Below are 11,659 nucleotides of genomic sequence, written 5' to 3' on the forward strand. Positions count from 1 at the left end.
CAAATAAACAAATAAAAAGAGAATAAGAAAAGAGTTTGGAATTTAAAAAAGGAAAAATTCAAAATTTTCTATGTATTATTTGAAATTACTCAATTAATGTAACGTAATTAAATATATAGTATTTGCCCCTGCAATTAACGGAACGATCCAGTGTCAAATAGGTGGACTTAATTCACGTGCTCAAGCTCTTCAAGAAAACAGATCCACAATGTATCCCTCAACTCATATTTTGACAATGGCTTAGAAGTTAAAACTATTGTAAGGTTGGAGATCCATAAGATCAGCGTAATATGAGATTATTTCCTAATGACAACAGTAAAATTTATTTGATGGAGGATTAAATTATTCAATTTCGAATAGTACATAAAACAAATTTGCCCCCAATCTCTTTTAAAAATATTTCTTTTGGTATTGGTTTTATCAAAACCCTCCTCTAGATATCTTCTTTCCCTTTGTTTATTTTTTCTTTTCTTTTCCCTTTGTTTAGGTGACACAGAAACAATTTTGTCCCTATTTACATGGGAAATTCCATTTAACACCTAGCTTTGTTTTAATTGGCGATCATGTACTTAGATTATTCTTTTGCAAAATTTAATTCAGCGTATTCGATTTTCATATAATTTTGGATCTTGTTTCTCTTAATCATCTTCAATGTCAGACCAAAAATTGATCAAACCAAACTCATAGTAAAAAGCCTAATAATGAATATATCACAAATATATTCAATAGGTATCGCCAGCTCTTTAGAAGTTTGGTATAGGACATGAAGCCATTTTAATTTTACTCTTTTGGATAGGTTTCAAGTCATTTAGGTAGAGAGATAAGAGTGACACGTAAAGTTTTAGTAGCATTTATAAACTTGGCCCATTGTCCATATCCACGTACTTGAAGGAGAAAAAAAAACTAAATCGAAAAATCAAACTATAAAATTAATGTGTATTTTAGTTTGGTAATAAGTAAATAAATAGAACTAAATTGATATGTTAATATATTAGTTTTATACAGTTAAAATATTATACGGAGAAACGTTTTATTTGCTCACTATAAATTATTAGTTTTAAAGTCTATTTGTGTCAATTATTGACTAAAATCTAAATGATTAAGATTTGAGGCAAACAAAGAATTGTTTAATCTCCTTGTTTTTCACGTTTACAAACTAAAATCATTTAGTTCATATGTCTCCCTGGCTTTCAGATTCTATTTAATCAAAAAAATTAAAATAAATGGAATAAATCATTATTTAGGCTTCATATTTATTTTTTAAAATTTATGTTGAGGTTTATAGGAGTAATTATATTTTCAATTATTAAAATTTGGCTAAATTTGAAAATATATATGAATGTAGGATTAGTGTTGATAGATTAGTAAAAAAGAGATAATAATCATGCATCACGGAGAGAATTTCTCAGACAAAAATATTGCGTCGGATCACATGTTCATTAATCTGCTTAATTCATACTAGAACATATACTAACCTATAGAGAACTTTCCGTGCAAGTCTAGTGAATTGGAATTATTGAATTGGTGTTTCATGCACGTAATTGGATATTATTTTTTTAAAGAACTGAAAAAATGGAAAAACTGATATAGTTAACTTTTTTTTTTTTTTTAAAGTAAAAATAGAATCAAATCAAACTGTTAACGCCCCCAATCTGCATGTTGCAAAACGAAAAATATTATATGAAGCTAAAGAGAGTAGTATTATACAAATATATGTAGATCTTATCAGTTATCATCGGGAATTGACCTTTTTAATCATGTCTATTTTTGTATCTATATAATGAGTCTATTTTTGTATCTATATAATGAGTAAGTTACTCTAATCATCTAACTGTATGATTTTCCTTATTTCGAAGTCAAACATGTAACACCTATTACCACAGAATTTTATGTCACAAATTAAGCCGGATATTTTAATAGGCCCTCATCCCATTAAAGAAAGGGGAAAAATTCACAAATAGCTACTTTTTAGCTTTTGTAATTAAAAAATAACTATAATCTTAAAAAATTTAATTGCACAAGTAAATCTCTAAAATATGAAATTGGCTATTTACAAAAATATAGCTAAAACATGACCAGTGAGCAATATTACTACCGAACTCTACAACCATTGCGACCAAGAGCCTAATGAACTAACCGAAGGATTTAGCTGGCAACCCAAAAAATGATATATTTTTATATTTAAAAATAATATAATTACAAATTTTTTAATTTATCCATAATGACATATATACTTTTATAGCTATAGAAATGTCATGACATGTTTAATATCACAAGTTCTAAATTTAAAACATTTTCTTAGATTTTATCTAGTCGAAAATATCACCACATAAAATGAAACGGGAGAATATATCGATCATCAAATAAACAAAAATCTTTGGACGACTTTCTGTTTAATCCATCATGAATTTTTCACTTTATTACTCAAGTAGAGTTACATGGCAAAACTCCCATACCACCGTTGATGTAATCTCAATAACCAATTCGACATGGCATTAGCTTCAATACTCAAAATTAGGGGTGTAAAAAGGAAATCGATAAATCGCACCAAATCGATAACCCGAATCAAATCGAGAAAAAAACCCGATTAGTGGTTTGGTTTGACTTGATTTGGTTTTAAAAAGAAAAACCCGATCACCATTGGTTTGATTTGGTTTAGTTTTAACTGAAAAAAGTCAAACCGAACCAACGCAACCCGATATTACATGTATAAAATTTCAAAAATACTTTATACATAAAAATATTTATTATAATTCTTAAACTTTTTCATAGTTTTTCGTCTTTTAACATATTATTTCAAGCTTGGATTTAAAATTTTGAATGACCCAATAAGTTTTATAGTCCATTGTTAGTACTCAAATAAAACCCAACAAAAATCAAATCAATATTAATGCTAACAAAATAAATTTAATTCTAACACTAGGAATGACAATAATGTTGGATATCTATTCTTTAATTTTATGTTGGTTTAGAAAGTGAAAATACATAACTTAATTTTTTTTTTTTTTTAATATCTAGTCGTGTAATTAATACTTATTAGCCGCACTTATTTTAGCATGACTTTGTACTTTTAGATTGAGATCATTTTCTACATGCCTTATAAATTAGCCGTATTTATTATAGCATGACTTAGTACTTTTAGATTATGATCATTTTATTTTATGCAATTTCATTACTTTTTTTTATTGAATATTATAGTACAATGTCATCTCTCATCTCACATTTTGTGTTATTTTCTTAATAAATATATTAATTAGATAGTCATATCTTACTAGGACTAAAGAAATTTTTGAAGTACAAATTATATGTTTAGTATGAAGACTTTACCTGAAAAAACCCGACAAACCCGAAAAATCCGAGCAACCTGAAAAAATCGAGAAAACCCAACTTTTGTTGGTTTGGTTTATAGATTTAAAAAACCGATGCAATTGGTTTGGTTTGGTCTTTAAAATATCCGAACCAACCCGGTCCATATACACCCCTACTAAAAAATTTCCCTTGTTCTTTAACGAGTGAATATCTGCAACAAAAAGGGTAGATAGAACAAGTTCCCTTGTTAAATTTTGCTTACTCGATTCATTACTATCTTACTTTAAAAAAATAAAACGTTTGGTAGCAAAATCAGTATACTACCACATATGATAAGAACGGATATCCAAATGAAAATGGCCTAAAACTAATAAGAGAATATCAATTTGAGACGACGAGACAGAACTAATAGTTTGACCCAAAATGTGGTTAATTTAAAAAAGAACCATATCCTATGCCTAAATAACCCATTCCTGCAATAGATCAACATCTGGGCTAAATTAGGCATGCCAAAGCTGACCGGTCTAAAACCTAGCCCATTCTTGACAATTAATTGAAGAAGCTGATCACTCTTTGGCAATAGTGTAAAAGTTTAAGCTATTTAGGCCTACTAACTTTAGGATTGAAGCATAATTATTACTGCTGTTCTTGTATGATTTTTTTTTTTTTCCAGAGAGGCGGAGGGGAACCCAAACCGGCTTGTGGATACTGACGCCTGTTTTTTCTAGGGGTGGGCATAAATACCGAAAACCGAAAAACCGAACCGAACCGAATGAATTCGGTTTTTCGGTTTTCGGTTTTTCGGTGTTTCGGTTCGGTTCCGGTGTTTTTAAATAGCAAATTCGGTGTTCGGTTCGGTGTTCGGTTTTGAATATTCGGTTGTTCGGTTTTTCGGTTTAACCGAAATTTTAATATAATATTTTTTTATACCAATATATATTAAAATTTCAGTCCATGAATCACAAATTCACACTTCACAATGCGAGATATCTTCTCACTTCTCAGTCCACTTCTATGAGGCCCAATTAATTACCCAAGCCCAAATCCATTTCACTAGTAATTAATTTAATTACATTTTTTTGCACGGATTGCCCTTCGTTTGGGGTGGTCTTTAAATTTTGCCCCTCAAATTTGTGGTCTTTAAATTTTGCCCTTCATATTTGTGGTCTTTAAATTTTGCCCTTTGCTTGGAAAGATGAGCGAATACATGAAGTTTTGGGTTCGAACCCCCGCTCAGGCATAAAATAAAAAAATAATTTCGCAAGGCGAGCGGGGGAGTGTATGCGGATCCGCTACAATCTTTAAGAAAAAGTTAAAGTTATGCGGATCCGGCATAACTAAAAATCTGCCCCTCAAGACAAAGTGGGACTTTTAGTTAAACATAACTAAAAGTACTTGGAGGGGCATCTAAAATTTAAACTTTGCCTTATAAGGCAAACTTTTTTTTTTTGGTTGAAAGTCTATTTTATTCCATCCAAAAAACTTTTACAGCACAAAGTTAAAGCTGACCTTCAACTGTACATGGTAAAATTCCTACTCACTAACTTGTATAAGTCAAACTAGGAGCAACTATTACATTAAAAAAAAAACGACGGATTTCAATCAACTACACTTAGCTAGGGATAGCAATTCATAGCGACAAGAGCTCTCTGCCATTTGAAGTTGTTCTGCCTTGGATGTGAATATGTTGTGCAATCTCTCTTGCAAAGTCTATCGGGGAAGAAATTTGAGTTTCTTGGGTGCCTACGAAGATGCAATCGGTGGCACTTGAATGCCAAATTTAAGTCTATCAACAATTGCTAACTACTTTGTATTGCCGGGCAAAGTGTGAATTTGTATACGGGATGGACATTTGGTTGCGGCATAATACTTTTCCATGTAACTTTGGTTTATATGCTTGAAAAAATACATATATATGCTTCAAGGCAAAGTTTGCCCATAAGGCATAAGTATGCCCCCATCGGCATAAGTTTAGTAAATCCTTAACAAGTTTATGCCGATGGGGGCATACTTTTAAAGGGCAAACTTTTATGCGGACCCGGCAAAGATAACTTTGTGAAGGAATTATCAAAGTTATGCGGACCGGCATACTTATGAAGTCTGCCCATAAGGCATGAGTATCTTGGTCCGGCATAAAATTTGTAATTCCTTAACAAAAGTATGCCGGGTCCGACTAACTTTGGTAATTATAAAGGGTTTTCAAGTTGGTCCAAAGTCACGGGTTTCGAATACACATCAAGAGGTTGTCCATCTCAATGTCGTTCAAAGCGAGATGAACCTTTCTATAACACTCTTGAATCAATCCCATAAATTCCATCAAAGGAGATGTTGCATTGACTTCTCATTGAAAAACATCAAATATTACCTACGGGATCACGGTGCAATATGTTCTACCCTTGATGAGAAGACCCGGAGGAGGGTATGAAAGATTATAACATTCAACAGATACAGGAAAGATACATGGTGACTAACCAAGCAAAGCAGCAGCATTGTGTTCCTCACAAAGTTATGATCAAAGTTATGCCGGTGGGGGCATATTTTTAATGGGCAAACTTTTATGCCGGACCCGGCATAACTTTGTGAAGGAATTATCAAAGTTATGCCGGACCCGGCATACTTATGCCAAGTCTGCCCACAAGGCATAAGTATGCCGGGTCCGGCATAACTTTGATAATTCCTTAACAAAAATATGCCGGGTCCGGCATAACTTTGGTAATTATAAAGGGGTTTTCAAGTTGGTCCAAAGTCACAGTTTCAGCTACACATCAAGAGGTTGTCCATCTCAATGTCGTTCAAAGCGTATGAACCTTTCTATAACAAAGATACGAAGGTGAATCAATCCCATAAATTCCATCAAAGGAGATGTTGCATTGACTTCTCATTGAAAAACATCAAACCGGTTACCTACGGGATCACGGTGCAATATGTTCTACCCTTGATGAGAAGACCCGGAGGAGCGATGGTATGAAAGATTATAACATTCAACGGATACGGGAAAGATACATGGTGACTAACCAAGCAAAGCGACGATTGTGTTCCTCACAAAGTTATGATCAAAGTTATGCTTGGTGGGGGCATACTTTTAATGGGCAAACTTTTATGCCGGACCCGGCATAACTTTGTGAAGGAATTATCAAAGTTATGCCGGACCCGGCATACTTATGCCAAGTCTGCCCACAAGGCATAAGTATGTCGGGTCCGGCATAACTTTGATAATTCCTTAACAAAAATATGCTTAGGTCCGGCATAGCGAAATTTAAACTTGCCTTGCGAATTTTTTTTTAAAATTTTGACTACGCGTGGGTTCGAACACGGAACCTATGGGTGTTAGCCGAAGGGCAAATTTTAAAGATTTCAAATATGAGGGGCAAAATTTAAAGACCACCCACAAAGAAGAAGGGCAATTCTGCCGAATTGCCCATTTAATTATCCAAGCCCTAGTCCACTCTTCGAATTCGAAATCAAACCTTGCTTCTCTTCGGTCTTCACGCCTCAGCTTTTAAAGATGCTCGGTGCTCGCTTCTTTCTTGCTTTCTTCTTCGGTTCTTCCACAATCAACCAGCGAACTTCCACAGTGACACAGTCCACTGGTTGCGTTTCTACTCCCACAAACTTAAGGTAATTTTATTTCCTTCTTATAATTTCTCATTTTTAGGCTCCCACAAACCAGTGTCTTTACATTCTTAATTTCTTATTCAAACGAAATTTCAATTCCCCCTAAGTTTTAACTTGTACAAGATGGTAGTGACAATTTCCCCAAGTTTGTAATCTCAATAAATTCCCTCAATATATCGTAGAGAAATGGGTATGTCAATATCTAAGTTTGTAAAAATGCTATGGTATTTTTTCAGATTTGTTGTGGTATTTTTTCAGATTTGTTAAATTTTCTTAAATTATCAGTGGGTTAGGACTTAGGATAATTTCTTGCATATTTGTTGCTTTTTGCTTGGTTCTGTCGAGTGCTTGTTGAGTTGCTCTCCCTCTACTGTTATAGAGCTTTATCTTATAGTTTCTTCTCTTTTTAATTTTTTATAGATGGCGGATGAAACTAGATTAAGTTTGGCCGGTTCAGCGATAGCGTACCTAATACAGATGATAGCAATGACAACTCACTTGACACCGAGCCCCAGGTAACAAAGAAAAGAAAGAATATGAAATCTAGATCAGATGTTTGGGAGCATTATGATAAGGTCATTGTAAATGGTATTGTTAAAGCAAAGTGTAGACATTGTAAAAATCTTTATGCAGCTAATACATCTGTAAATGGAACAACGGGATTGAGACAACATATAGCTTTGAGGTGCCTACCATATAAAGCCAAGACTGAAACTAGCACTCAGAAAAAGATAAATTTTGCATCTACGGATGAGCATGAGCCGCGTTGGGAATTTGATCAACAATTAATTAGGAGGGCTTTAGTTGAGATGATAATTATAGATGAACTACCATTTAGCTTTGTAGAAAAGGAAGGCTTCAAGAAGTTTATGCAAGTAGCCCAACCTTTATTTCAAGTTCCTTCCCGTAGAACGGTAACAAGGGATTGTTATGGACGTTACGATGAATTGAGACTAGATTTGAAGAAGTCTTTTAGAGAAGCAAAAGCAAAAATTTGCCTTACCAACGACACATGGACATCGTTGCAAAGAATTAATTATATGTGTTTGATTTTGCTCACTATATTGATAGAGATTGGGTTTTGCATAAAAAAATATTGAATTTTTGCCCTATCACTAGTCATAAGGGTGAGCATATGGCGAGAGGCTATTGGCACTTGTTTGCTTTATTGGAACTTGGATCAGATTTTTTATTCTTGTTGATAATGCTTCTTCCAATGATGTTACGATTAGAGAATTGTCTAAACAATTAAATAATTGGGAAACTAATATAATGGATGGTAAGCATCTTCATGTGAGATGTATGGCTCACATACTTAATCTAATTGTGCAAGAAGGTTTGAAGGAAATTGATGCTTACTTGTCAAACGTGTTAGGCAAATGGTAAGGTATGTTAGATCATCTTCGGCAAGAGGAGCTCACTTTAAGAAATGTTGTGAAGTTCAAAAGGTGGAATGTTCTAAATCATTAGAGCTAGATGTGCCTACTAGGTGGAATTCCACCTACTTGATGTTGGATACAGCACAACACTTTGAGAAGGCCTTTGATAGGTTTGATCTTTTTGATGAGAATTTTAATAAATATCTTTCTACTCATGTTCTTGAAGATGGAAGTGTTGCAGGTCCTGTCGCATGTGATGATTGGGCGAATGTAAGGAATGTGGTAAAGTTTCTTGAAAGATTTCATGAGCTCACCGTAAAGGTTTCAGGTTCACATTACGTTACTTCTAATGTTCATTTTGAGGATATATGTGAGCTTGATGTACATTTGAAAGTGTGTTTAGAAAGTGAAGATGTTAGTTTGAGTCTTATGGCTGAGCGAATGAGACAAAAGTTCAAAAAGTATTGGGGGGATCCCGAAAAGATGAACAAAATGATTTTTATTGCTTCCGTGTTGGATCCTCGTAATAAGTTTGTGTATGTTAACTTTGGGCTTGAAGAGCTATTTGGTGAGGAAGTAGGAAAGAAAGTAAGCGAAGGAGTGTATGATTATATGAAATCTTTGTTTGGAGAGTATCTAAAAAATTATTCAAGAGAATTTCATCATAAATCATCTCCATCTACATCTTCTTCATCTCAATGCTCATCTGATGTATCTTCTAATTCTGACACCTCTTTGAAAAAAAAAGCTTTGAGAGCTAAGCTTCACTTGAAGAAACAAAAAGAAGATTCTGGGTGTGCGGGTGCTAAATCGGAGTTGGATAGATACCTTAGTGAAGATCAAGAGCTTGAAGATGAACGTGTTGAGTTTTTGATCTTAGATTGGTGGAAAGTAAATGCTCCTAGATTTCCCGTTCTTTCAGAGTTGGCTCGTGATGTATTGGCTATTCCGGTTTCTAGTGTGGCATCGGAATGTGCATTTAGTACCGGTGGGCGTATTCTTGATCCATTTAGAAGTTCATTAACTCCTAAATATGTGCAATCTCTTATTTGTTCTCAAGATTGGCTTAGAGAAGAGACTAAACCCGTTAGTGTGGAAGAAAGTTTGGAGTATCTTGAGAAACTTGAACTTGGTAAGGTTTTATATAGTTTTGTGTGTTTTAGTGCAAAAATCATATTCTTATTTATGTTGTATGACATATTTGATTAAATTATCTTTAGAGATGGCAAATAGTGGAAGAGATCCTTGCATTGTTGATGTTTGATTGCAAATTGCTATTTTTTGCTACTAGTGGTAAGTTCAATATTTTATTTTGTAGTTTTGTTCTTTTATCTTGAAAGTTATATTCTAACTTTTGGTTTTATCTTACTTCTTATCATGTTCAACAGTTCAAGTTCAACCATGCCTCCTAAAGCTCGTTCACATGTTTGGGAATACTTTGCGATAGTTCAAGACAATGAAGAAGGGCGTAAAGTAAGGTGCTTGACATGCGGTATGATAATTAAATATAATCCAAGAGTGGTAGGCACAAGTTCCTTGTTGAAGCATGTTGAGAAATGTCTTGAGCGTCAACAAGAGAGGCAAATTCGCCTTCAAATTTAAGCTTATGTTTTGAATTTGGTGAATTTCGGACCAAATTGTGATTGCTAGTATTGTGTTAAGACGATGGATTTAAGACTTAGTTCGTGACATGACTAATGTTTTGTATTTGGAGCTAGATTTTAAGAAATTTGTGTTGTTTGGATCTTTGCTTGTTTTAAACTTATGTTATTTGTGTTGCTCGTTTTTAGTTTTTTACCGTGTGCCTGTTTTTCTTTGCATGTTGTTATTCTTGCCTTCTTGGTTTCCTCCTCTGTTAAGGACTTAAGGTCGATTTTATTTACTGGATTGGTGCATTTTCTTTGCTGCTTCTTTGTTCTTCTTGGTAGTCTTTTGAGTCTTGTTTTTGTTCTTCTTTGCTATGGCCATTTCTTCTTGATGTTACTTCTATTTCTTTATAATGCTTCGGTTAGATAAAGGAGTACTATATACTGGCATTGCACACTCGAGGAAGGATGTATTAGGTGTAAGATATGGGGAACCATTTAGCCATTTTACCGCCTCTATCTATAGCTATTTTTTTGTCTCCAATGCATGTAAAGTTGTTCCTCAAATTGAATTTTTGGGGATTCAGAAAGAGAAAATGGCTCTTGATGAGAGTTGAGACACAGCTCCAGTTTTGATTCTTTACTATATCCTCGGTTTTCTGCTGTTTGTGCCCATCAGTTAGGTTATATTTTCTAATTAAACATCGCAGTGATCAGTTTCGGTTAAGATGAACCTTTGAAACGCTTATCTATAGCATGAGTCGCTATATCGTGTTTTAGAGAAGTGAACTACCCTTTCATGGAACCCAAATGATTGGTATTATAGTGGTGGTACTTTCTTCTTTATTGGTTGCCTACCATTGCGGTTCTTTGGTTTTCTTGGATTCTCTTTCTTCTTGGTAATTTCTTCTTTATCTTCTTCTGCCGAGCCGGCTTTGAGTTGCCTACCATTCTTCTTTTTTTATTTCTTGGGCCTCTTCTTCTTGCGAAGGCCTTCTTTTATTTCTTCCACTCTTCTTCTTCTTTGTAATTTCTTGTGCTTCTTCTTCTTGAATTCTTGGTGGTATTCTTCTTTCTTCTTCTTCTTTCTTCCTTTTGATATTTCTTCTTCTTTCTTATTCTTGGTATTTCTTGAAATTTTTGGTGATCTTCTTATTTCTTCTTGGTATCTTCTTCTTTGTTGAACATGAATCATTTAGTAACGGGTGGCTATTGCTTAACCAATGCCAAAAAACCGAATTAGAAAACCGAAACCGAACCGAACCAAACTTCAAAACACCGTATATATATATATATATATATATCGGTGCGGTGTTCGGTTTCCACTTTAAAAAAACCGAAACCGAAATACCGAACCGAACTTTGAAAAAACCGAACCGAACAACCGAACGCCCACCCCTAGTTTTTTCTGATAATCAGTATAGATGTTCTCGAATTTCTTATTTGGACTTGTTTCCAAAAAAAAATTCCATTTTCCTTTACTTTTCTCAAGCATTCCGATTTACTAGTGTGGAACTATTTAGAAAAAGAAGACCATGCCCTACTTGCCCACATAGTTTTGTGTCGAAAGAAGGTTTGCCTAATATCTAAAATCGCAAGGGAGGTATTTATTACTGATTGAAAATTTTCAATTAAAATATGCGTAATTCTAAGTTCTTTTTTCTTTAAACCAACAACCCCTAGCTTTATAAATCAACCAAAAAATAATTATGTTACTTTTCCAATCCTAGAATATGTTAGCTGTTCAAAGAATTCAACAAACATAGCAAA

The sequence above is a fragment of the Lycium ferocissimum genome, chromosome 10 (assembly GCF_029784015.1).
Source record: "Lycium ferocissimum isolate CSIRO_LF1 chromosome 10, AGI_CSIRO_Lferr_CH_V1, whole genome shotgun sequence".
Lineage (NCBI taxonomy): Eukaryota > Viridiplantae > Streptophyta > Magnoliopsida > Solanales > Solanaceae > Lycium > Lycium ferocissimum.